The sequence below is a fragment of the Bos mutus genome, chromosome 19 (genome assembly GCF_027580195.1).
Source record: "Bos mutus isolate GX-2022 chromosome 19, NWIPB_WYAK_1.1, whole genome shotgun sequence".
NCBI classification, from domain to species: Eukaryota; Metazoa; Chordata; class Mammalia; order Artiodactyla; family Bovidae; genus Bos; species Bos mutus.
The window spans coordinates 53373160-53398244 of NC_091635.1; the positions used below are offsets into that span (position 1 = coordinate 53373160).

Consider the following 25085-nt stretch of genomic DNA (forward strand, 5'->3'; position numbering starts at 1 on the left):
TGGTGCCGCTCCTGGAGCAGGGAGGCGCAAGACGCCCCGCGCGGCCCGGGGTACCGACGCTCCCCGATCGGGTCCTCCGGCCCTCCAGCCGGGAGTCCCCGTGGCTGCCGCGGGGGTCGGTCCCCCGGGGATCCGCCTCGTCTTTGCCCGGCCCTCACCCTCCAACCCCCCACGCCCAGCCCCTGCGATTGGCGTCGCTGGCGGCCCCCGACCCCGCTTCCCTCCCCTCTCCGAGGGGCCGGCTGCGGAGAGGGTCTGGGGACCGCGGCCCGGCCCGCGCCCCGCCCGCAGGCCCGCTCCTCCCCGCGCGGCCCCACTTGTGGCCTCGCGGCGGCCGCGCAGGGACAGCTGCATTTCGCGCCGCCCGCCGCTAGGAAGCCGGCCGCGCCTCGCTTTCCCCGCCTCCCGCGCCCCGGCCGCGCCGCCGCGCCGGGCCCGCCGCCGCCGCCGCGGGGCCGCGCCCGCCCCAGCCCCCGGCCCTCCGGCCCCTCCGGCCCGCGGGGAGCGGACGCGCGTGGCTGCTCGGTAAGACCCCCTTCACCCCCGCCGGCGCCGCCCGGCCCGCGCGCGCCTCGGCCCCACCTTCCAGGCCCGCTCGCCGAGGCGCCGCCGCGAGGGTCGGGCGGGCGCGAGTTTGATTCCCGGGGCGGCCGCCGGGAGCCCGCGCCGCCCCAGCCTCGCGCGGCGGGTCCGGCTCCGTGTCCTTCCCGGGCCGCCGCCGCCGTCTCCCGGGCCGCGGGCGCGCGGGGCGCGCGGGGACCCGGGGGACCGGGAGGGGAGCGCGCGGGGAGGCGGGTGGTCGCCGGTGGGCGGGCGGGCGGCGCGGGCAAGGCGGGCCAGGCCTCGGCTAGCCGGCGCCGCCCGGAGCCCCTTCCCCAGTCGCTGCCCCTTTTGTGTGGGCGCCCCTCCCCGCCCGGCCCGGGCCGGGGGGAGCCGGCTGCTTGTCGACGGCTGGCAGGGGGCGGCGGGGTGGTGGCGGGGGGCGCCTGCCGGGGCCTGAGCTCCTTTTAGGAAAAGGGGAGGTGCGCTTCCTGCCCCCGCCGAGGTCGGCTTCGCTTTCTCTGGTCCCACCCGGTCCCCCGGGAGCTGCATCTCCCGCGGTTCGGCCAGGGAAAGTTCACCGGGCGCCGTCCCCGCCCCTCGGCCCCCGCCCCTCGGGCTCCCGGTGCCCCGGGCTCTAAGCTCCAGGGGGGTGGTGTTGGCGCTAATTCATCCTTTCCCCTCTGTTTGCGGCTTGCATTGTTCGTTTTACACCTAGCACGGGCTTGTCCGTTTCTTTTCCCTTTGAAAGAAGTTTTCGTTCCAAGAAATTTACACTGAAAGGAAATTCCTGGAGAGGAATCTGATGTCAGCGGAGGAAGCTTTTAGATTTTCTTCCTTTCGGTGAGAGTGGAGGGTGAGGGGGAACGACTGGGAATTTTTCAGTTGTCCTAGGGGTGACCTAGGAGACAGGACCACCTCCCTCCCCTCCTACCGCTCAGGCAGGAGCTTGCTGAGCACTGGGAGTAAGCCCTCCTGTTGGCTGGGCGTCCTGAGAACCCTGAGCCAGCCGGTCCAGGAGAAAGGACTTAGGGAGGTGCCTGAGCTTCTCGTTCCTTTTCCTTGCCACGCATGCTCATCTTGCCAGCCTGGGTGGAGCTGGCCAGGTGTGCCTGAAGGAGGTGAGGGACGCCAGGAGTTCTCAGAGAGGGAGTCGTCTCACCATGAGATTTGGCGGCAAGGAATCAAGTGTGAAATGGGGCCCTCTCTGCTGTTGGCCGATGAGGTCTTTGGGACCTCTGTTTGCATGGAGGATGGCATCTCTGGGATGGAGAGAGAAACCTGGCTCAGGTCACCAGGAAGCTGGAGGGTGTGTGTGGAGGGTTGACTTTGAATTCACCCCTACTCCTGCCCCAGTCCACCTACTGCAGCTAGAAGGAGCAGGAGGCAAGGGACCAGGAGTGGGGCCTCAGGCCTGGACACATCCTTAGATAGGAGAAAGACCTTGAGCAACTAGCATGACCCAGGGATGATAATAAGGGGGGCGCGGATTGGGGCCAGAGGTAGGGGTCACGGGCCCCTTTGAGGATCTGGTGAAAGCTCTAACTCCCCTCTCCCTCCCTCTGGCACAGGCAGGTGGGCAGGGACACATTTTGTATGCAGTATCAGAGGGTCACTGTGCCCCTTGGAATTGGGACCCATGTTAAGATCTCGAATCTGTGGTTCAGCCTAGGTGGTTTGGAACAGTTTCCTCTTTTGTGTTGAGTCAGTGAATAGTTCCAGGGTGTGAAGAGCAGATCTCTCAAGAGGACTTTTCTCATGACCTTCCGATGCAACTTTGGGCTTGTGGCCATGGAGACCTGGAAACTCTGAACCGGATCCCAGCTCCTGACAGTGAGCCAGCGAATGGGGGCCAATGGGGTGGCCATTCTCCAGGGGCTGATTTTGTTGCCTTTGTGGTGAGAAGGCTCTGGGCACTAACTAGGCCAATGCCACAGAGCTGTTGAATTAGAGGTAAATATAGGGATTAGGGGCTTCCCTGGTGGCTCAACTGGTAAAGAATCTGCCTGCAATATGGGAAACCTGTGTTCAATCCTTGGGTTGGGAAGATCCCCTCGAGAAGGGATCAGTACCCCCCTCCAGGATTCTGGCCTGGAGAATTCCATGGACTATACAGTCCATGGGGTTGCAAAGAGTCGGACACAACTGAGCGATTTTCACTTTGACTTCCCTGGTGGCTCAGATGGTAAAGAGTCTGCCTGCAATGCAGGAGATCTGGGTTTGATCCCTGGGTCGGGAAGATCCCCTGGAGGAGGAAATGGCAACCCTTTCCAGGAAATGGCAACCCACTTGCCTGGAGAATCCCTTGGATGGAGAAGCCTGGTAGTCTACAGTCCACGGGATCACAAAGAGTCAGACATGACTGAGCGACTAAGCACGGCACAAAGGGGTTAGGGTGAGGGATGCTGTCACAACAAAATAGGAGTCAGGCGCTGTAAGAGTCCCAGCTCATTCTTGGGGCAGCGAGGTTGAGGTGGTGGAACATGCTTCAGTGGAGAGTGTAAGTGTGAAAGATGCTTCTCCTTTTTTTTTTTTTCACTTTTTGGTTGAGCCGCTCAGCATGTGGGATCCTAGATCCCTAGGGATCCACCCCATGTTCCATGGTGTCTTAACCACTGGACAGCCAGGGAAGTCCCAGGACACTCCTCCTTTTGAGGAGGCCTTTGTGCAGAGTTGTTCAAGGCCAGGATCAAAGTATTGTAGGTTCCTTGTTGTTCAGTCGCTAAGTCAGGTCCAACTCTGAGACCCTATGGACTGCAGCACGCCAGGCTTCCCTGTCCTTCGCTATCTCCCAGAGTTTGCTCAAACTCATGTCGGGTTCCTTAGATCCTTATGGACGAGGGAAGAGGGGGCAAGCCAAAAGGAATGGCTGTCACCATCCCCAGTGTGTCCTCAAGGAGACCAGGCCTGCCTTTTGTTTCTTAACCAAAGCTGACTGGGCCCTGGGCTGCTGCCCAAGGCTTGGTGGCATCACCCTTGTTGGGGATCTGGAAGAGCCTTTAGCAGGGTCTGCCATCTGTGGCTTCTCTGCTTGGTATTGAGAAGCCCTTCTTAGGTCCCAGTGGACCCAGACAATGGTAGTTCATGGAGATTTTTCTTTGACTAACAGACACAGTGTTGAGCAGATAGTAGCACTTAGACTTGTTTCTTCCTTCAGGGTTTCCTATCTGTACTTTGCCTTGATAGATTTCCCCTGATCCTGGCAATGAGCAGGATAGGCCGGAGTGTTCTAGAGCCTTGGGAGCAAGAATCTGCTTTGACTATGCAAGGTGCCCTGGAAGGAGGTGAAGCCTCTGGTTTTTTTGGCTTTTACGCTTTCAGGAAGTGAGAACTGTAAAGGACCTGGGGGTGCTCTGGTCCAGCGGGCGGTCCCTAACTTGGGGCTTGACAGTTATTTTGTAGGTGGGCTGTAAGGGTCCTATGGCGGTGACGAGAGGTTCCAGGACTTGTCTGCCTGCCGCCACCGCGGCCGCCATAGGTTGGCGAGGATGCTGGTTGTGCTGGCTCACTCAGTTCTCTGATGGCCTCTGCTTTCAGCCTCCCAGTAGGCCTCTCTGATGTGTCTGAACAGTGTAATAGATTCTGAATAATCCAGCTATTGCTCTTATCTTTAAAACAGGTCATAAGTGACAGATACAGTAACAATGCCTGTCCACAAAAACTCCCTTTTCATAAATTGTGAAATGCACTGGGGAATGACTGGTGGGATAAAAAGGCTCCAAATCTCTCTAACTTCCACCCCCAGGAGACAATCTGGCCACTCCGTGTCCATTTCTAGAATGGCTTTGTGGTTTACCGTGTAGGATCTAAAGTTATATACATTTTCCCCATTGCACTCCCAGCTCTCCATCTTACTCTATGACTGTAGGTGCTTCAGTTTCTCAGCTTTAGAAAAAAAACGAAAGGAGATAATACGCCAGACAAAGAGCAAGTCTTCTTTTAGAGTGGAAACTATTATTATCATTCTTTTTCTTATTTCTGCACTTGGGTGCTAACGTTCCGAGGCATCTTATCATTAAGGGAGATCTTTGGTAAAAACTGTAGAGGCTGAGGCTGGCTTTTGGAGATGTGGGATGGAGTGGGGTGAGGCTTACATTTTGAGCAGAGGGAAACACACAATGGGGAGATGAGCCTGAAGTGTCAAGGGTGATGACAGAGAAGTATCATTGGGGGCAGAATGACTCAGCATTTGTAACCCTGCTGTGGAACTAACTCTCCTCCCTTTTCTTTGGAAAATTTCCCTTCTAAACTGGTGAAGGTGGGGTGGTGCAGGGGGAGGATCATAATCAGTAAAGAGGGTTGACTGGCTTTTTAGATTACTGTTAACATTGATTCTGGAGGAATGGGGTCTAGTGTGGGGGTGGGTAGGCTCAATGACATTCCAGAGTAGAAGCAGGTTGGGGTTTCTATGAAGCCATAGGTTTGGGACATAATTCCAGCCTCACTGAACACTCACTATGGGTCAGACCCTTTTCCAAGTGCTTCTCATGAATCAGTTCATTTAATCCTCACAAGATCCTATGAAAGGTTAAATCTATATTTCAGTAAAGAAACGGAGACATAAGGAGTTTAAATACCATGTCCAAGATTGCATGGTTGGAGAGTGGCAGAGCCAGGATTTGAACCCAAGACGCTTGGTTACAGAGCTTACATCTTTAGAGAAAGTCTGAGAGAGACCCCTACTGAGCTGAGGGCTGAGAGGTGGGGATGGGGGGGTGGTGGGATTGGAGGGGTGACGTGCTCCGAGTGAAGGGCTGACAGTGCAACATTCAAGCATCGTTGGGATGTGCTGAGCATTCAGCCTAGCACTGTTTACTGAGAACCACTGGCTGAGTGCCAGACACCCTCCTGGAGCTTGAGCCTGAGTACAAAGGTTACTAAGACATGACCTGACTTAGAGATGCCTACAGTCTAGGTGGGGGGAACAAATATGTCAGCCTAGAACTTCGGTTGCCATGGCGAACACTGCACTGAAATGAGTGCTGAAGAGGCAGATGCTTTGGCAGCCAGAGGAGGAGCTGGGCAGGGAGGGCTTCCTGCGGGAGGGGGCGCTTGAGCTGAGTGAAGGTTAAAGGGGCTGTTGCCCCCAGCCTTTTGATCTGGTCAGAGTGTATATCGCTCTCCCACTCTGTGAACTCCTCAGTAGATTCGAATTTTCTGGATGGATCCTGCAGCACCCTTGCCTTAGGTGGCTCCCTTGGGACCTTTGTGGTTTTTAATAGTCACCTCCTCTATTGCCTGAGTGAACATGCCGAAGAAAAAATAAAAATCTTGTCAGCGTTATCGCTCAGAACACAGTGATTCACTCTTGTCTCTCCATACTTAGAAGCAGGACCAGCGGCGAATGAATGTAAACTGCAGAGGAAGGACTTAAGTAAGATCTGAGGACAACATTCCAGATAGGATGTGAGGACAAGTGACTCACAGGAGCAGAGGGGAATGGCCATCCCCGAAGGTCTTTAGAAATGGGAGCAAGTTCCATTTGTCTTTGTGGTTTAAGAGGTTTCATCTGGAGACAGGAAGATGAAGTAGAGGCCCCTCGAGATCTGTGTCAGCTCAGCACAGGGAGGGGAAAACGAGCTGGAATTTTTGAGCTAGAATGTCGCTCAGATCTGGCCTAACCCCTCATTTTCCTGTTAAAGTGACTGAAGAATGTCTGTCTCCTTAAGTGGGTCATTCATTAATGAGCCAAGACACAAACCACATCTGTCCACAGCTGGGTGCTGCCCTGCGTTGATCCCTGTCAGAAGGGGTGCACTCTGGGGACACCCCACAGCCCTACCGGATGGAGTCCATGCCTTGTGAAGAGGGCTGCAGGAACCCGCAAGCAGTTGACTGTCTGGCTGTTGGCGCTAGAGAAAAGCTTCAGCTCCTACTCAAAAAATGTTCTGAAAATGGCCCAGTGGGAGCTGGTAGTCATCTTATTCACTCCAGCATTCCTGCCTGGAGAATTCCATGGACAGAGGAGCCTGGTGGGCTACAGATTGTGGACTCGCAGAGTTGGACATGACTAAGTGACTGTTCACCCTCCTGGCCCAGCACCTAGAAGAGGCTTGGGCATACCTCTAGGGCCTTCAGTAAACTTGGTTGAATGAAGAGTAAATAGCAGACAATCCAAAAGTTATTCCTCTTTTACCAAACACTTGTTGGCCAGTGCGTTTACCTTTTCAATTCTGTGTTGCTTAAGCCAGCAACTGAATCATTACACCATTCCCCTAGCGACAGAGAGAGGCACCCGAAGGTGTGCTGGGGGCAAGCATGACGAACAAAACAGTTTGGGACTTTTCCCAGGGTGCATAATTCTTTTGAAACTGTATCAAGGGTGGACATTATGTTCATTGATGATGACTTGACTTTTTTTGTTTGTTGTAGTTTGTTGTTCCCAGCCTGAAAGTAAAAAGGCTGCATTTTTCAAATTTAGGAAAAGCATGTGGTCTAGTTATCTAGGCTGCATTCAGCAAGATGGCTACAGAGATCACCAAAGGAACAAGCCTTGCTCTCAGAAGAGAATCTGATTAAGAAGGAGCCAAACAGGAGCCAGTGCTGGACAATGAATTTAGAATACTGAGTGGTGAAGTTTACTTCCTGGGGTGAATTTCAATGGACTTGTGCAAATTAAAGAAAAGCAGCAGCAGAAAACCCTATGGCGGGTCTCTTGCTTCTTCTTACCTATTCATTAAGGAAGCATTGAGTTCTAGGAAGCACCTGCACAACTCTTTATCCCTCCCCACCCCCCAGCCCCTCACCCCCCCACCCCCCACCCTCAACCTCCCACCCCCCACCCCCCCCACCCCCGCAACCAGCGCTCTAAATCTGGAGCTCTGATGAGAAGATCCTCTGCGGTCATGTAGGGTGATCAGGCTTAGGAAATGATTTCACTTTGTTCAGGTCTGAGATTAGTTTCGGTTTCAGGCTGTACCAGGAGCTGAGAGAGAGAGCCTGAGCTAGAGCGAGCGAGAGGAGGAGGAGGCTGCTGGGAGAGCCTCACCATTGGCTGCCACGAGTGGCAAGGTGGGCGGGCAGGGAACTCCTGCGCTAAGCAGGGAGAGGAGGAAGATGAATCAGAGATACAGTCAGGGGAGGCAGCCATTGAGCATCTCTGTGTCTATGGACCGGGCAGCAGCCTATGACGGTATCAGCAGGTGTGTGTAGGGCAAAAGCCTGCACAGTTACAGAACTTCTGAGCCAGGGCTGCGAGGTCGTAGGGAAGCTGTAAAACACAGACTACCTGGATGGAGTGGGTTTTGCATGAGCAGGTGCCAAGCTCGGAGGAAAGCCAGGCATCAGTGTGCCATAACCCACCCCCTCCCCCAACATCTTATACCCGTATCCTTACAACTTGCATTTGAGTTTCCCTTTTTTAAAAAAATAAAGACAAATGAAGGTTTGAGAGCTGATAGTTGAGAACCTGCAGACTTTTGCGAGTTGGTGCATCCTTTAAGATGCTGCCTTTAAGCTGTCGTTTCTCGTTGAGACTGCGGCCAGTCTGGCGGTTTCACAGGGCATCATTATCTCAGAAAATCAGTGCCTTCCTCCCCTGACTGGCTCTGGGTGCGGCAGACACAGATGTTTCATCCCACCCGAGCAGTGTTACAGCACCATTGCATTTTATTCCTCCAAGTCATAAATTCATTTTATTGCTAAAAGAGAGAAGCATTGAATTTTAAAGCCAGGAAGGATTTTGAAGATCATCCAGACTGCTCCTAGAGGAATTTGTGGTCCTGGGTCATTAAGCACCTTGAAAAAGAACTATAGTATGTAGTTAAAAACTCTGAGTCAGACTGCCTGTGTTTGAATCCACCTTTGCTAGTTGCTACTGTGTTCTTGGGGTAAGTTAACTCAATTTCTGAGTCTTAGTTGCCTGAACCATATGATGGGAGTAATAATATCCCCTAATAGTTGCTGCTGCTGCTAAGTCACTTCAGTCATGTCCGACTCTGTGCAGCCCCATAGATGACAGCCCACCAGGCTCCCCCGTCCCTGGGATTCTCTAGGCAAGAACACTGGAGTGGGTTGCCATTTCCTTCTCCAATGTATGAAAGTGAAAGTGAAGTCGCTCAGTCCTGTCCGACTCTTAGTGACCCTATGGACTGCAGCCTACCAGGCTCCTCCGTCCCTGGGATTTTCCAGGCAAGAGTACTGGAGTGAGGTGCCATTGCCTTCTCTGCTAATTGTTGCTGCTGCTAAGTCACTTCAGTCGTGTCTGACTCTGTGCGACCCCATAGACGGCAGCCCACCAGGCTCCCCCGTCCCTGGGATTCTCCAGGCAAGAACACTGGAGTGTTGCCATTTCCTTCTCCAATGCATGAAAATGAAAAGTGAAAGTGAAGTCGCTCAGTCATGTCTGACCCTTAGCAACCCCATGGACTGCACGCAGCCAATCAGGCTCCTCCATCCATGGGATTTTCCAGGCAAGAGTACTGGAGTGGGGTGCCATGCTAATTGTTGCTGCTGCTGCTGCTGCTAAGTTGCTTCAGTCGTGTCTGATTCTGTGCGACCCCATAGACGGCAAGCCTTAGCACAGTGCTTGGCAAATCATTAAGTTCTCAATAAATGTTAGCTACTGCTAACATTTGTTATTATCCTCATTTCATGAAATCATATCATCATCAGTGGCTAGTTGCTGTTAGAGCCAGAGCTACAGTGCTAAACTCTTTATAATACTAGTTTTCTCCAGCATGGCCATGCAATGATTTCATCACAGTCTTGAAACACAGAGAGCATTGGTGAAAGTACTTGTGTAATCTAATGCATAAACATTCATAAAAGAGCTGGAAGAAATGGGCTCAATCCATGTATTAGATATAGTTAGACTGTGGGCATGAGGGCATGTATTTAACAAATAATCTGTGTCCACAAACACCCTTTATAGTGTTTAGAGGTTTCCTAAATCCCAGAATGGTTACCTCTGCTGGAAGGTTGGGGTGTTCTTCGATGTTTTGGTTGAACTCTCCTCAAATTGGAAACATCCATTTCAATGAGTTGTGATGGCAAGCAGGCTTTTGGGTGTAATGGAAATATTTCTGTAGCCTGGCTGCTGTTTATCAAGGGTGAAGACAGTGCATGTTTTTAAAAACTGTGGGCTTGGCAGAAGTCCACATGTCTTAGGCCAGGCTAGCACAAATGCCTTCCCAAATGATTTGCACTGACCTTTTTTGCAAATTGCTGACAGCCTGGGAGCCTCCCAAGGGAGGCTGAAATATTGTTGAGGAGGGTGTCATCCTTGGCCTTGAGGGGGTCTTTTGACACTTTTGATGGGGTGGCATAAGGCCGCTTTGGTATATTTTCTTGGAATATGAGAACAAATGGAAATTAATTTTGTTTGGCAAATCCTGCAACATTCCCTTGAGATATTGCCACTCTCTGGGGCTTACAGAATTGAAATCTGTTTTTGATGCTGATCCACGGGACTTCTTAAATTTCCGTGCCTGAGGGAGAGAGCTTGTTAGAGTGTGAAATTTGTGAGTATGTGATTCAGAGTCCAAGATGAGAGATCCAGTCTGAGCTCTGCTGTGTATGGACTGTCATTCTGAGCAGATCACTTAATTTCTTAGTTTGTACTTTTCTTGAGTTTAATCTGTTATTGTACCCACAACAACAAATGGTTTTGAACACATCTGTTAACCAGAGCTGGTAATAATAGTCCCTATTGCACTAGATGGGGCTTCCCAGGTGGCGCTAGTGGTAAAGAACCCGCTTGCCAATACAGGAGACGTAAGAGACACAGGTTCAATCCCTGGGTTGGGAAGATCCCCTGGAGAAGGGCATGGCAACCCACTCCAGTATTCTTGCCTGGCGAATCCCCATGGTCAGAGGAGCCTGGTGGGCTACAGTCCATAGGGTCGCATAGAGTTGGAACGACTGAAGCAAATTAGCATGCACGCATGCATTGCATTAGTTGGCTCCTGCTGCTAAGTCGCTTCAGTCGTGTCCGACTCTGTGCAACCCCATAGATGGCAGCCCACCAGGCTCCCCTGTCCCTGGGATTCTCCAGGCAAGAACACTGGAGTGGGTTGCCATTTCCTTCTCCAATGCATGAAAGTGAAAAGTGAAAGTGAAGTCGCTCAGTCGTGTCCGACTCTTAGCGACCCAATGGACTGCAGCCCACCAGGCTCCTTGGTCCATGGGATTTGCTAGGCAAGAGTACTGGAGTGGGGTGCCATTGCCTTCTCCGATTAGTTGGCTGTAATGGTCTAACAATAATTACATTTTGGTTACCTACTTTTCGCATGCCAGTCACCTCTCTCTGCATTTTAAGAGGATACATTTATTTACTCAGCCCACTATGTGTACAGTAGTATTGACCACTTTCCGGATGAGGGGATGGAGACTCAGAGGGCTAAGTCAACGTGCCCAAGGGCAGACAGTCAGGTAACTGAGGAACTGGGGTCTAAACCCTGAAAGCCAGGCTGCCGACTGCAGACGGTGTTTCTAAGACGGCTTTGTTGTCGTGTAGTACTTCTTACTCTTCCCTGTTCCTCTTGTGGTTTGATGAGCTGAAGGAGGGATAAGCTGAGCCTGGAGGTAGATTAAGTGTACAGATCACAGTGTTGGAAAGAATGAGGAGACGGAGCATATGAGAGCTTTTTTTGGAGTTATAGGGAAACAGCTGTTTCTAAGTTTGGGACAGAGCCGAAGAGCACCGGCAGAGACAGAGAAGGACATTTTCTCGGTGGCTTTTTGTTCTCTGCTGTGAGGGGCTGCACTGTGGATTTAAGGGCCACATGTCTCTTTGCTCTCCTATCACATTTTATTTGGAAGCCTGTCTTTCCATTCCAGCCCTCAGCCGTGACAGCTTCAGAAACTGAGAAAACTGCCATAGATACGGATAGCAAATTCTTGAGATGTGAAAGGCAAGGTGAAGGAGGGGCTTGTTGGTGGAAGTTCGTCTGTTTTTGTATTTCTGTGAACCTCTATGGGGGTGACCCATGGAGTGGCTTGTGCTCAAAGGAGACAGAATTGAGAACTTGGGTGACTTTCTTCTCATGAGTTGTCTTAATAAGAGGATGGATCATCCTGTTAGCTTTCATCTTGGAAAAGAGAGTGGGTGCGATGGTATTTGACAGAAACCAGAGGCCTTCTGTTGGGTCTCCCAGGGCAGAGCTGGGCCGACAGAAGGGCCTTGGTGACTCGAGCCAAGGGTGGGGGCTCCTGGGGGCTTTCGGAAGGGCTGCCGGCTTTGTGGCACTGCCACTTCCAGCCCTCTCCAGCCCTGAGAGGCTCTGGGAAAGGAATAGACCTTATGAGAGAAATGGATTGGGGGTTGGTCAGTTTTCAATGGGGTTTCCCAGGTGGCTGAGTAATAAAGAAACCACCTGCCAGTGTGGGAGACCTGGGTTCGATCCCTGGGTCGGGAAGATCCCCGGAGGAGGAGATGGCTACCTACTCCAGTATTCTTGCCTGGGGAATTCCATGGACAGAGGAGCCTGGGGGCCTACAGTCCATGGGGTCGCAAAGAGTCAGACGTGACTGAGTGTACACTCACGCATTTTTAGATGGCAAACCACTGGTGAAATTCATACGTAGCAGTGATAATTTTGAGGATATTAATGTAAAAATTCATCCCATACAACTGGACAACGCAAACATAATATTTGATCTTTAGGGATATGAATGGCTACTCCGACTCCACCCCTTGAAGGGGGTGGGGCGAGGCCCTCCCTGTGTTAGTTAGTACCTGGTTCCCCTGGTACATTCTGGGGGACTCTTGTTTTCTTCTAGAACTAGGAAGGGAAGCTTCCAGGTCCTGGAGTCACCCTCTTTGTCTCTGAGTTTGTGAGGAAGCTGGGGGGCACATCCTTCTCTGACTTACTCTCTGTGACCTTTCTGCAGACTCTCCTTTGGGTCATGAGCTGGGTCTGGGGTCCCCAGAGGAAGGGGAGGTCCCTTTGGGAAGGAGGGATTGCAGGAAGACTCCCTCAGACCAGCCACCCAGTTTAGGGATAGTGACAGGGTGGTTGTGTTTTCAGACTTCCTTTGACCTCACAGCACAGTTTACCCAGAGTGGTTGTGTTTCTCCACAAGGCCCCACTGCCTCTATTTTGCCTCATTTTCCTTTCTTCCCCAGCCATCAGCAGCAGATACTTTTTAAAAAAGAAAATAGGTATTTGGCTGTGTTGGGTCCTGGTTGTGGCCTGCGGGATCTTTCCTTGCAGTGCACTGACTCTCTAGTTATGGGGCATGGGCTCAGTTCCTCCGAGACATGTGGAATCTTCCCGGACCAGGGATCAAACCCACGACCCCTGCATTGCAAGGCAGAAGTCCCAGTACCTACTGTTCTAACACTGCTCCTATGTGTAAGAGGATTTACTCGTGTCAAGCATTTCACTTCAGTTATTTAATTTAGTCCTGTACCAAACCTATACGCCAGGGATTATTGTCTTTTTAGATGGGGGAACTGAGGCTGAGGGCTAAGTAACTTGTCCACGTAATAGCCACTTATTGTATGGGATGTGTTTTTTTCCTTTGTTTTACAGTTTATGATAAAAAGTTTCAAATATACTCAAACTTAGAGAAGCTAGTACAATACGTTCCCTTGGACCCATTACCAAACTTGTTCATTCCTTGTGGAGAAGCCCCCACTCTGGTGCTTCTGGGGCTGCAGCGTACAGCAGATACCTTTGTGTGAATGAGAAGAAAGGACCCTTTCTCCAGGGTTCACAACTTAGTAAGCTGAGCATAGGCTGGATTCACCCCATCTGCCCCTACGGGTGGACCCTCTGTGTAGTGAACAGCCCACATAACTGTATGTGATGGCTCTGCCTGCCTCACTTCTCTTCTCATCTAGCTTTTGACACAAAGAGTCAGAGTGATTTCTCTGGTTGGCCCTCAATTACAAGGGATGGGGGGAAGAAAGCTCAGGTGTTGGGGACTTCTGGGGCTAGAATAAATTAAGCAGGGGGGTAATTCCAGAGGAGATACTCAGGCTGCAGAGGAGGGTGAGGGCAAATGAGCTGTGTCTTTTATTGCTCCTGTTTTTCTACCAGCCACCTGCTCTGCTGATGGCTCCTCCCCGATGCCTTCTCCCTTCTGTTCTGTGCCCAGGGCAAGGGAGGCACTTGTATGTGTCCACGTGGCTGGCAGGGGGGCAGCTGGTAGAGCCCAGGGTGTGAAAACCTGGTGTGGACTCAGTCTTGGCTGCCACCCTCCTGGAGTCGCTGGGACAAGCTGTTTTTGCCTTCTGGCAGCTTACCTTTTCTTGGGGCGCAGTTTAGTCAGTGGCCCAGGGGGAGGTCCCGCCTTCATGCCTGCAGAACTGCTCCTTTTAGTCCCAAAGTCTGGTCTATGGGTCACCAGATAGGGGCCATCTTGAAGAGAGAAATTGGGTCTTTTTTTTTTTTTTTTTACTACTGTGCTCTTGTGAAGACTTGACTCATTGGAAAAGACTGATGCTGGGAGGGATTGGGGGCAGGAGGAGAAGGGGATGACAGAGGATGAAATGGCTGGATGGCATCACCGACTCGATGGACATGAGTCCATCGTGACTCTGGGTGAACTCTGGGAGTTGGTGATGGACAGGGAGGCCTGGCATGCTGCGATTCATGGGGTCGCAGAGTCGGACATGACTGAGCGACTGAACTGAACTGAACTGAACTGTGCTCTTGGCTGTACCCGTTACAGCGTCTAGTCTTGGGGCTCTAGGAATATTTGTTAAACAAATGAATGTTAGACAATTCAAGCGTGCTGCAGACCAGAGAAATGTGCTGAAGAGCCCCGGTTGAATGTTTTATGTGTTTCAGTTGGGAGAGTAGCTGCACTATGCTGCAGTAATAATCAAACTCTGACATTGGGGCGGCTTGACACAACATTTCATTTGTGCTCATAGGAAGTCTGACGTGGGTCAGACAGTCCTCCTCCCATCTGTAGTCACATCATCTGGACATATGGGGTCATCACAGTTCCCCAGCCCCTGGCTTTTAACTGCCTTACCAAGGAACTGACACCTATTACTTCTATGCACATTTAATTGGTCAGAACTTCTCACATGGCTCCAACCTAACTGTAAAGGAGGCTGGGAAGTGTAGAAGGGCAAAGGGTTGTCTTCATGGTTTCAAAGGAGAGGATTTTGTTTTGTTTTTCGATAGGTAAGAAGGGAATTTATTCAGATTCAGAAAGAAGCACACTCCACAGAGTGTGGGCCATCACAGAGGTTGCGTGCTGCCTATATTTCTTATCTCTGATTTTAATCTATTAGAGTGCCTATAGCCTCATCAATTATCGTCAGTTGTCATATTTTTTTAAAAACACTAACAAGAAGGGAATACCTGCCACTTTCTTTAGTCCAGGGAAGAAGGCAACAGATGGCCGAAGGGGAGTCACATGGCAGGAATTTTAACCTCTCCTTTATTACATTTAATCTTGTGATAATCATTTAGTCACTCCACCTTTGTGAGCCTCTTTCTTCATCTGCAAAAGGAGGATAATTATCCAACCCATCTGTTAGTTCAGACTCTACTGATTGCAAGTAACAGAAACCAACTTGAGCTATTTGAAGCCAAGGAGAATGTAAGAATCAAGGGCAGGAAATACCGCTGGCCTCCCTAGCCTGGAACTGCAGGATGCCACTGCTTCTGTGGATGTATGCTAGATGTCATGGGTCCTCAGCCCCCAGATATACCCATTTTCCTTCTAGAAACATCAGACTGGATTGTATTTCAGACCTTTGATTCAGATTCCTGAGAAAGAATCTGATCGATCGCTTACTGTCAGTTGTCTCCTGATGGTCCAATCAGTGATGGCCAGGAGCACATTGTCACATAGTACCACCTGGCTTGGGTCCTTTCCCCTGTGAATGTGGGTGGGGGCAGTCCTCAAAAAAGGTGCTGATGCTTACCTGGTTCAAGGGTTGTTGAGCTGACTGGATGTCTGTAAGAGAGCTTTGAGAACTATTAATATAAAGTGCTGCATAAATATGAGCTGGCAGGGTGGTGTGTTAGGAGTCTTGGAGAGTGCACTGCCCTGAAGAGGGGTGGGAGAGATTATATTGCTGTGAGAGGGAATTTCAGTTTTGTTGGAGGCAGGGGAGCTGTTTGTTGGAAAGTCATGGAGCAGAGACTGAAGGAAGTGGACAGGACTAGCATGGTCCATTGCTTGGGTCAAGCTGCATTTATAGGCCATTAGACCATAACATTGTAAAAGAAGGAGTACTCTGCGTGTGTTTTCACCTCTGTAGTTGAAACTGCAATTGTGGAAATGATGTTAGTCCCCATTATGGCTCTCCCACTCCAGTGTTCTTGCCTGGAGAATCCCATGGACGGAGAAGCCTGGTAGGCTGCAGTCCATGGGGTCGCACAGAGTCAGACACGACTGAAGCGACTTAGCAGCAGCAGCAGCAGCAGTCCTTGCCTGACACGGTCCCAGTGGGCTGACTATGAGCAAGTCATGTCACTTTCCCTGGGCTGAGTTAGTTCCACTCTTTGAAGATGTCCACGTAAGGTGGGGATGAAGGCACGAAGTCTGGAATGAGACGGTTGGGTCTGCATCCTCACCATTCCCTTGCTAGCTGTGTGACCTGGGGCCATTTCCTAACCTCCTCCAGTTTGTGTCCTCACTTGTAACAGGCGGATATTCATAGTACCTACCTCATGAGGTTATTGTGCCAGTTACATGAGATGAAAGCTCGGTAAAATATCAGCTAGTATGGTTAAGGGAAGCCAAAGCTGCCGGATGCCAGGGACCCGTGGCAAAACTGTGTGCTCGGTACTCTTGAGTCAGAGTGAACACGAGGCCCAAGGGGGCGGGTGGGACGCTGGAGGGGCCTGGGGACCCACCACTAGAGGCAGTCTACGGGCTGACGCTCGCGGCTTTCCAACAATTCAGTTCCTCCCTGGAGACTGCGCCGCCCCCGCCCCCCGCCCCTCGGAGCCGCTTCTGGGCTGCCGGTCGGCTGGGTTCAGGAAGTTCAGCGGCCCCTTCCCTGCAGTCTTGGGGGGGGGTCCTGGGTCTCAAACCAGAGCCAGGTTTAAGATTAAATTGCTTCCCGTGGTGAAACGGCAGTTTCACCTCTTCAAAAAAATTTGAAGATCTCTTCAAAAAATAAATGAAGAAACGCCCCAGACCACAGGACAGTTTGAGGGCTGAATTATTCAGACGCCCGGCTGGCTCCTCGGGACGCTGGGGCCGGGGGAACGAGGGCCCGGCGCGCGCCCTCAGGCTGCGTCCCTGCGCCGCCCGCCCGGCAGCCCCGGGCCGCGGGTCCCGGCGCGGCGACTGTGAGGGCCACGCAGCGCGGCCCTCGGCCCGAGCCAGGGCGAGGAGGCAGGGCCGGAGGGAGGCAGGGCGGGCCTTCGCCACTTTTCCCCCTCAGGACGGCGTCTTCTGACCGGAGGAGCGCCGCGCTCCCGGCGGCTAAGGGGCGCAGGGGACGGGCGGGGCCGCGGGGAGGGTCGGGCCGGGTGTCCGGGCGCCACGCCGCCTCCCCGCCGGAGGGCCGTGGCCATGGCAACCCGGCCGGCTGCGGCCGCGCGGGCTTTCAAAGGCGGCCTTGTTCCCGGCTGGGGGCCCTCCAGGCCCGGGCAGGGAGGGGCCGCGCAGAGGGGTGGCCTGCGGCGGAGGAAGTGCGGCCCCGCGGCCCCCTCCCTCCCCGGCTCGTTTCCTGGAGGCCCGGGTTTCCACAGCTCCTTCTGGAGAATGAAGAGAAACCTCAGCAGGAGGATGTGTTCAGGCGACAGTGTGTGTGTGTTTCTGTGTGTAACTGAGAGGAGGTAAGAAAGCTTGGGGGGGGGGGGGGGAATCACTATCTTGCTGGCCTCCTAGAATGAAGAGTCTGGTGCCATAGACAGATTTTAGCAAGCTAGCCAGTGCCACCTGAAGCAGCTCTTTAAGACTCACTCATCCTTTTGGCAATGAATATCAAAGGAGAAAATATCAGAGAAAATACTAAGTCACTCATTGCTGCTGCTGCTGCTAAGTCGCTTCAGTCGTGTCCGACTCTGTGCAACCCCGTAGACGGCAGCCCACCAGGCTCCTCTGTCCCTGAGATTCTCCAGGCAAGAACACTGGAGTGGGTTGCCATTTCCTTCTCCAATGCATAAAAGTGAAAAGTGAAAGTGAAGTCGCTCAGTCGTGTCCGACTCCTAGCGACCCCATGGGCTGCGGCCAACCACGGTCCTCCGTCCATGGGATTTTCCAGGCAAGAGTACTGGAGTGGGGTGCCATTGCCTTCTCCAAGTCACTCCAGTAGATGCTACTGGAGATCAGTGGAGAAATAACTCCAGAAAGAATGAAGGGATGGAGCCAAAGTAAAAAGAATACCCAGCTGTGGATGTGACTGGTGATAGAAGCAAGGTCCGATGCTGTAAAGAGCAATATTGCATAGGAACCTGGAATGTCAGGTCCATGAATCAAGGCAAATTGGAAGTGGTCAAACAGGAGATGGCAAGAGTGAATGTCGACATTCTAGGAATCAGCAAACTGAAATGGACTGGAATGGGTGAATTTAACTCAGATGACCATTATATCTACTACTGCAGGCAGGAATCCCTCAGAAGAAATGGAGTGGCCAACATGGTCAACAAAAGAGTCCGAAATGCAGTACTTGGATGCAATCTCAAAAACGACAGAATGATCTCTGTTCGTTTCCAAGGCAAACCATTCAATATCACAGTAATCCAAGTCTATGCCCCAACCAGTAACGCTGAAGAAGCTGAAGTTGAACAGTTTTATGAAGACCTACAAGACCTTTTAGAACTAACACCCAAAAAAGATGTCCTTTTCATTATAGGGGACTGGAATGCAAAAGTAGGAAGTCAAGAAACACCTGGAGTAACAGGCAAATTTGGCTTTGGAATACGGAATGAAGCAGGGCAAAGACTGATAAGAGTTTTGCCAAGAAAATGCACTGGTCATAACAAACACCCTCTTCCAACAACACAAGAGAAGACTCTTTACATGGACATCACCAGATGGTCAACACCGAAATCAGATTGATTATATTCTTTGCAGCCAAAGATGGAGAAGCCCTATACAGTCAGCAAAAAACAAGACCAGGAGCTGACTGTGGCTCAGATCATGAACTCCTTATTGCCAAATTCAGACTTAAATTGAAGAAAGTAGGGAAAACCACTAGACCATTCAGGTATGACCTAAATCAAATCCCTTATGATTATACAGTGGAAGTGAGAAATAGATTTAAGGGCCTAGATCTGATAGATAGAGTGCCTGATGATCTATGGAATGAGGTTCGTGACAGTGTACAGGAGACAGGGATCAAGACCATTCCCATAGAAAAGAAATGCAAAAAAGCAAAATGGCTGTCTGGGGAGGCCTTACAAATAGCTGTGAAAAGAATAGAAGCAAAAAGCAAAGGAGAAAATGAAAGATATAAATATCTGAATGCAGAGTTCCAAAGAATAGCAAGAAGAGATAAGAAAGCCTTCTTCAGCGATCAGTGCAAAGAAATAGGGGAAAACAACAGAATGGGAAAGACTAGGGATCTCTTCAAGAAAATCAGAGATACCAAAGGAACATTTCATGCAAAGATGAGCTCGATAAAGGACAGAAATGGTATGGACCTAAAAAAAAAAAAAAAAAAAAAGAAATGGTATGGACCTAACAGAAGCAGAAGATATTAAGAAGAGATGGCAAGAATACACAGAAGAACTGTACAAAAAAGATCTTCACAACCCAGATAATCACGATGGTGTGATCACTGACCTAGAGCCAGACATCCTGGAATGTGAAGTCAAGTGGGCCTTAGAAAGCATCACTACGAACAAAGCTAGTGGAGGGGATGGAATTCCAGTTGAGCTCTTTCAAATCCTGAAAGACGATGCTATGAAAGTGCTGCACTCAATATGCCAGCAAATATGGAAAACTCAGCAGTGGCCACAGGACTGGAAAAGGTCAGTTTTCATTCCAATCTCAAAGAAAGGCAATGCCAAAGAATGATCAAACTACTGCACAATTGCACTCATCTCACACGCTAGTAAAGTAATGCTCAAAATTCTCCAAGCCAGGCTTCAGCAATATGTGAACCGTGAACCTGATGTTCAAGCTGGTTTTAGAAAAGACAGAGGAACAAGAGATCAAATTGCCAACATCCGCTGGATCATGGAAAAAGCAAGAGAGTTCCAGAAAAACATCTATTTCTGCTTTATTGACTATGCCAAAGCCTTTGACTGTGTGGATCACAATAAACTGTGGAAAATTCTGAAATAGATGGGAATACCAGAACACCTGATCTGCCTCTTGAGAAATTTGTATGCAGTTAGAACTGGACATGGAACAGCAGACTGGTTCCAAATAGGAAAAGGAGTTCGTCAAGGCTGTATATTGTCACCCTGTTTATTTAACTTATATGCAGAGTACATCATGAGAAACGCTGGACTGGAAGAAACACAAGCTGGAATCAAGATTGCTGGGAGAAATATCAATAACCTCAGATATGCAGATGACACCCCCCTTATGGCAGAAAGTGAAGAGGAACTAAAAAGCCTCTTGATGAAAGTGAAAGTGGAGAGTGAAAAAGTTGGCTTAAAGCTCAACATTCAGAAAATGAAGATCATGCATCCAGTCCCATCACTTCATGGGAAATAGATGGGGAAACAGTGGAAACAGTGTCAGACTTTATTTTTCTGGGCTCCAAAATCACTACGGATGGTGACTGCAGCCATGAAATTAAAAGACGCTTACTTCTTGGAAGGAAAGTTATGACCAACCTAGATAGCATATTCAAAAGCAGAGACGTTACTTTGCCAACAAAGGTCTGGCTAGTCGAGGCTGTGGTTTTTCCTGTGGTCATGTATGGATGTGAGATTTGGACTGTGAAGAAGGCTGAGCACCGAAGAATTGATGCTTTTGAACTGTGGTGTTGGAGAAGACTCTTGAGAGTCCCTTGGACTGCAAGGAGATCCAACCAATCCATTCTGAAGGAGATCAGCCCTGGGATTTCTTTGGAAAGAATGATGCGAAAGCTGAAACTCCAGTACTTTGGCCACCTCATGTGAAGAGTTGACTCATTGGAAAAGACTCTGATGCTGGGAGGGATTGGGGGCAGGAGGAGAAGGGGATGACAGAGGATGAGATGGCTGGATGGCATCACTGACCCGATGGACGTGAGTCTGAGTGAACTCCAGGAGTTGGTGATGGACAGGGAGGCCTGGTGTGCTGCGATTCATGGGGTCGCAAAGAGTCAGACGCGACTGGGTGACTGATCTGATCTAACCACATGGCAATTTACATCCTTATGTATTAGCGAGTGAATTTTAGTGAGAAATCTGATCTTGAGAGCTCGAATAGCCTTTGCTGTTTTTTTAGGGGAAGTGTGGCCCCTGGGGTTTCCCACCCTTTGTTTAGTCTTTAGTGTTGAAAGTGAAAGTGTTAGTCCTTTAGCTGTATGGGACTCTTTGTGACCCCCTGGACTGTAGCCCGCCAGGCTCTTCTGTCCATGGAATTCCGCAGGCAAGAATACTGGATGGCTTGCCATTCCCTTCTCCATGGGATCTTCCCCACCCAGGGATCGAATCCTTGTCTCCTGCATTGCCGGCAGATACTTTACTGACTGACATACCAGGGAAGCCCAAGTATAAAAATTGGGAAGGATGGCATGTCTGCTCTCTAAGCAGCTTGTGAGTGACGAATGTATTTCCACTTCGGGCTGCTAGGGGTTAAGAGCCAGATCTTCTTCCTTGACACCTTATCGCTCTTTGTTGGCTTTCTCTGAAGAGGTGGCCTGCAGGAGTAGCCTCAGGTGTGGGGAGTTTGGAAGGCAGGATGTGAACTTGACTGCATCCCATCAACACTGGCCAGGCCAGTGTCAATCAGTTCTCCAGATCCTCCTGGGGAACCCTTGAAGCAAGGTGTGGGGAAAGATTCTTGCCTTTGGGTCTCAGAAAAAGGCTAGTTCTGGGCCTGAGTTTAATTCCAAGTCATGATCAGCCCGAGGGAAGCAGCAATGTCAGGTAGACTGGATTTTCTACTGTTGCAGCTGTGCCTTGGCCTTATGCCTTCCATTCTGGCCAAGAAAGGTGGAGAGGGATCAATAAACTTGAGTACACATAGGCGGGCATCCTGGCCATTTAGCAAAGGGTCCTCACACCCAAGCGACAGCATGGAGGGGGGCTCCTTCAGAGGTTGGGGACTGAGACCAAAGTCAGTCAGACTGGACTCTCATTGACCCCCGCCTCTGTCCCCTCCTCCTCGTGAAGCTTGGAAGATCGTGTTAGTAGATTATTCTTGTCATATACAATTGAATCTGGGAGAGAGGGTGCTACCTGCAGTGGCGTCTTCATCTAGTTGGGGTGGAGAGGGCTCAAGAACTTTCCAAACTCTTCTGATTAGCATGAAATAGGTGCTGCATGGAGCATTGTCTAGAGCTTCCCGAAGAGAAGGGGAAAAAAAATGTAGTTCATGCTTCTGGAGAAATTCCGTCTAGTGGATGAACCAACCAGCACGTTAAAGGAACATAAAGGGCCTGTAAAGTGATAGACATTCTTGTTTACTTGTAGAATCTTAGACCAGAATTAGAATGTGTGTGAGGTGGGCCCAGGTACAGGTGAGTCAGAAGCTCCCCAGGTGTTTCTTACACACAGCCAGGGTTTCAGGCCATCCCCCAGTGCAGTGTTCACAAACGGGGATGGTTTTGTCCCCCTGGAAGACATTGGCAGTGTCTGGAGATGTTTTTGGCTGTCACAAGTACTGACGGGAGTGAGAGCATCTTGTAGGGAAGTAGCACACAGCAGGGTTTGGAGGTAGGAGAATGTGGTTTGGGTTTGCAAAGAAGAAAGTGGTTCGTGGTTTCAGAGAGTCAGCTGAGATCCGGAGTTGGTTTTTCAGCCTGATTCTCCCCAGTGTGGGTTGTGTCTTGTCCAGGCACTTTTGGTTCAGACATCAAGCCCCTCTGACTGTTTGCTGTGTGTGTCAGTAACCCTCAGGCCCTGTTGTGAGGGAGGTGAAGGAGTTGGTGTCAGGTACCGTCAGCCTCAAGGGCCCAGCCCCGCCCTGAGGACTGCCTTTCCCTGAGTCCATGCATGAAGGAAAGCTGCTGCGCAGAAGCTCGCCTTCCTCTGGCTCCAGGAACAGGCCCTTTGCCTGAGTTAATGGCATCATGGCCCCATTGGTCATTTATTCCCTACCTCTTAGAAAAGGGTGAGCCCATCGTGGGGCCAGGCTCGTGGCAGTTGGTCCAAATACATTTTTGAATGAAAGAGTGAATCCCTAATGAGTGGGAGATCTGAACCATTTATTGTGATTTGCCCAGTTAATAAGTACGCCTTGGGCCATAAGTTGAATTAGGAGATGCAGAGTGGTAATAAGGAGGACAGTCCAGGGAATTGGACAGGGAACCTGAAGCAAGTGGGAACTTCCCATTTCCCTCTGGAGTGGCCACTGAGGAACCATTTCTGCCCTCTGAGGTGACCCAAAAGTGCATGTGTGGTGATCCTCCCAGGGCGCCACTGTCCAAGATCCAGCCACAGGGTGGGACGAGCAGAGCCAAGGCAGGAAGCACAGTTGTCTCTGTGTGTGTATGTGTGAGCTTCTTTTGCTTAACGTGATATTCTTGAAATTCATCCATGTTGCTGTATGTATAAAGTGTGTGTGTGTGTTCTCTTTTATTGCTGACTAGTCGTCTTCCATTGAATTGAGAATCCATAATTTCTTTTCTTTTTAAAGACAGGAAGAGCACCTCAAAGAGGAATAGACTTCTCTGAAAAAGCCTGAAATGTTCTCTTTCAGCATCTGTGAGTTTATGTGTTTATTTGTGGGCTGAGCTAGGTCTTAGTTGCCGTGTGGGCTTTGCTCCGGTTGCCGTACAAGGGCTTCTCACTGTGGTGGCTTTGCTTGTGGAGTCCTGGCTCTGCGGCATTCGGGCTTCAGTAATTGCAGCACTCAGGCTCAGGAATTACCGTTTCCAGGCCCCAGAGCACAGGCTCAGTAGTTGTGGCCCATGGGCTTAGTTGCTTCTCGGAATGTGGGATCTTCCTGGTCCAGCGATTGAATGCGTGTCTCCTACATCGGCATGAGGATTCTTTACCACCGAGCCACCAGGGAAGCCCCAGGAAGCACAGTTTAATCAGAATACCTCCTCTTCTCTGGTCTGGTTATAGGTAGCAAATGCTTCAGAGCTGCTTTTCTCTGCCTTTGAGGCCTTGTTTCTGCAACTCAGGAGAAAAGGGCCCCTGATGTCCCAGGCTCAGGCTAGGGTGGGGAAGGTGTGTTTCCGAGGTTGCCTATGATAGGAGCCCGGCCATGCAGGGCGTCCCGCCCTCTCACAGCCAGCCCCAGAGGGTGTGCCTGTTCTTGGGCCCGTTGCTGGGTTCTGGCAGGCTTTGTCTGGTGGAGCTCCCAGTTCCACCTTATCTGCTCCTGAGTGATGTGCAGTTGGAACCTTGCTTCTTGATGTCAGGTCCCCAGACCAGCAGTACCCATGCCTCCTGGTTAGAAATGGAGAGTCTTGAGCCCCACTTGAACTGCCCACATCAGCCTGCATTTTAACAAGATGCCCAGGTGATGTGTGGGCATGTAAAAAGCTGAGGAATGCCTGCTAGAAGACTGTTCTGCGAGGAGGCACCTGGGAGAGTGTCCTCTTTTGAGCAGCATAGGTGCTGTGTTTGTAGAGGGCTTTAGGACAGTGTTTCTCAAACTGAGGTGAAGGACCGGTGGCTTATTTCATTCATCTGGGGACGGATATGTGCCCCAATGAACACGACCATCACAAGTCTGACATGTCCAGGCTGATCTGTATGCTTTCTCTATTCAGAGAGACAAGTCTGCCGTGACACGCTTGAGTGTGTAACTATCAAATTGCTGGAACTTCTCTAAAGCCTTCTTTACTCTCTCTTCCTGTACTTATCTCTCCAAGGACCTACAACAAACAGTTTGGTCTGCAGATCTGCTTTAAGTGATCTTGGTCTCAGGTCCCATCTTCAGGGTCAGACAGACTTGAATCCTGGTTCTGTTACTTCCTCGCTGTGTGTTTTTGGGCAGCTGTTTAACCTCTCTGAGTCTTAATTTTGTTGTCTGTAAGTCAGAGATAATAATCCCCATGCCTCATTGGGTTGGAGTTAGGATTAAATGAGAAAGCGTGGGTGAAGCATGGAAGGCGTACTTGATAATGTGCTGTGCTGTGCTGTGCTTAGTCGCTCAGTCGTGTCTGACTCTTTGTGACCCCATGGACTGTAGCCCGCCAGGCTCCTCTGTTCATGGGGATTCTCCAGGCAAGAATACTGGAGTGAGTTGCAGTTGCCATGCCCTCCTCCAGGGAATCTTCTCAACCCAGGGATCAAACCCAGGTCTTCCGCCCTGCAGGTGGAATCTTTACCGTCTGAGCCACTAGTGAAGCCAAAGAATACTGGAGTGGGTTGCCATCTCTTCCTCAAGGGAATGTTCCCAAACCAGAGATTGAACCCAGGTCTCCCGCATTGCAGGCATATTCTTTACCATCTGAGCCACCAGGGAAGCCCAAGAATACTGGAGTGGGTAGCCTATCCTTTCTCCAGGGGATCTTTCCGACCCAGGAATTGAACCAGGGTCTCCTGCATTGCAGGCGGTTTCTTTACCAGCTGAGCTACCAGGGGAGCTCATGCTTGATAATATTGGCTGTCAAA

At 50.8% G+C, this 25085-nt stretch overlaps 1 protein-coding gene across 1 annotated transcript in view; it reads left to right on the top strand.

Moving 5' to 3' along the window:
* Positions 1-488: 488 nt before the first annotated feature.
* Positions 489-25085, top strand: part of CUEDC1 (CUE domain containing 1) — an 84517-nt gene continuing 59920 nt past the window's right edge. The window contains 2 exon segments of the mRNA XM_070357262.1: positions 489-525; positions 23152-23219. The gene's annotated coding sequence lies outside the window, so the exon portion shown is untranslated.